This window comes from Galeopterus variegatus, unplaced genomic scaffold (assembly GCF_000696425.1).
Source record: "Galeopterus variegatus unplaced genomic scaffold, G_variegatus-3.0.2 Scaffold11322, whole genome shotgun sequence".
In the NCBI taxonomy this organism is placed as follows: Eukaryota; Metazoa; Chordata; class Mammalia; order Dermoptera; family Cynocephalidae; genus Galeopterus; species Galeopterus variegatus.
This window is the reverse complement of record NW_007737433.1, coordinates 38,614-40,474: the sequence shown is the minus strand read 5'-3', so window position 1 is coordinate 40,474 and position 1,861 is coordinate 38,614. Positions and strand designations below refer to the sequence as shown.

Here is a 1,861-nt window from a genome sequence, read left to right as displayed (position 1 = left end):
GTATGTGGGATCCGAACCCTCGGGCGGGAGCACCGCCGCGCTTCCCAAGCAGCGCACTATCCAGTGCGCCGCCGGGCCGGCCCCTAGGGTGAATCTTTAACACACAGGGCTGCTTGGAGAATTAGCAACAATGCATGTAGAGCAGGTGTCACCCAGTACGTACGAGAAATCTTCAAAAAGTTCATGGAATAATCTGTGTTATCTTCTAATTCCATTTTTCCATGAAGTTTTCAAAGTACCCTTGTATGTAGTAAATGAACTTCCCCACTCCCTGGCTTTCCTGTCTACAGTTGCCATATCACAGATCTTGTGTTGTTCTTAGCTTTTTCAGAAATGTAGCACTGTGATTTTATTAGCCGTCTGTGGTTCTAAGTACATTCAGTTAATTGTTTTCAACCGTCATGTAGCGCTTCCCTTCCCAATCCATTAGTGCTGGATGCCCACCCAGGCTGCTTCCACCTCTCCTCTGCCGTGAGCCGGTTTGTACATGTCTCCTTATCTGCCTTCCTGAGACTCTCTTTGGGATCTATGCTTGGGAGCCTGCTTGCTGGGTCATAAAACACACATCGGCTTTCCTTGTGCATGCACTGGCAGTTGCCCTACGGAAGGGCAGCTCCCGTCACACCACTATCAACACCTGCGGTCCCTCCACCCCCACACCTCAGCTACCCCTCAGCATTTCTCACCTTGTTATGTCACACTTATTTCTATGCCTTACATAGATGTGAGGTGACACGTCCCATTGTTAGATAATTTCCATTTCTCTGATAACCAGTGACTTTGAGTATCTCTTCTTAAGTCTCCTCTGTTTGAGCTCCCGTGAATTCCCAGATCACATCCTCTGTCTACTTTTCTCCTGTTATTTCTGTTGCCGATTTGTAGGAATTCCTACCGTCAAGATATTGTCTAGATCTATATATGTATTGTAGACATCCTCTCTGAATCTCTCACCTGAATGTTCACTTAGTCCACAGTATCTTTTATGACACATAAATCATTAATTTTCTTGCACATTAACCCTTTTTAATTTCTTTTTTGTCTTCCAGTTTGTGCTTTTGGGGTTTTAAGAGTTCCTACTCCTAGGTCACGAAATGTCTCTTATGATATCTTCTTTTAGCTTTATAGTTTTATCTTTCACATATAGGAGAATTCTCCACCTTGCAAATGGAACAGGCAAGGGTCTAGTTCTTTCTGTTTCCACACTACCCGTCGTCTGTGTGTTGGGGCCCAGAAAACAACACCACAAAGTGAAGGCCTCAGAAACAGCCTCAAAAACAAAGTTTTCCTTTAACTTTTCTCCTGTCCTTCTGTCTCTCTGCCTCATCCTCCCCCGAGGCGAATAGAAATTAGATCCCTCTTTCCCAAGGCAGGTCATAGATATGCTCTAACCTTCCCCCTGCCTTTCTGTCTTGGGGACTGCCATATAGAAGTTCTCTGACCTACTTTTGGGCGGGGTGGGCCGAGGGCGGTGCAGGAGGCGGCCTCGTCAGGGCCTCCCCTCCCATGCCTGATTTGTGGGGTGGCGTGTCTCAGAGGGTCAGAGATTTGGACAAGCTTGTCGGAAAGTTGTGTGCCCAGAACCCCCTTCCTCCCCACGTCTGGTGTTCTGAGGTGGGTGCTGGAGTCTGGGCTAGGCTTGGGATATGCAAGCCCACAAGGGGGTCCGAGGCACGAGTATCCCTCCTCGCTGCCTCTCACGCTCATCGGGGAAGGGGAGGGGGTCCTGGGCAGGGTGCTGGATACGATGGGTCCGGGATGTGGGTCCTGGGCACAGTCAGAGTCCCCACCCCTCAGCAGGAACAGCATCGGGCAGACGTTCGCCATGGCCGAGATGAAGGTGGCCCTGGCGCTCACACTGCTG

The 1,861-nt window shown here is 49.4% G+C and overlaps 1 protein-coding gene across 1 annotated transcript in view; it reads left to right on the top strand.

The window, feature by feature from the left end:
• The first annotated feature begins 1,708 nt into the window (after positions 1-1,708).
• The window catches only part of LOC103610570 (leukotriene-B(4) omega-hydroxylase 1-like), a 34,858-nt gene continuing 34,705 nt past the window's right edge, over positions 1,709-1,861 (top strand). The window contains exon 1 of the mRNA XM_008594717.1: positions 1,709-1,720. The gene's annotated coding sequence lies outside the window, so the exon portion shown is untranslated. The remainder of the gene's footprint in view (positions 1,721-1,861) is intronic.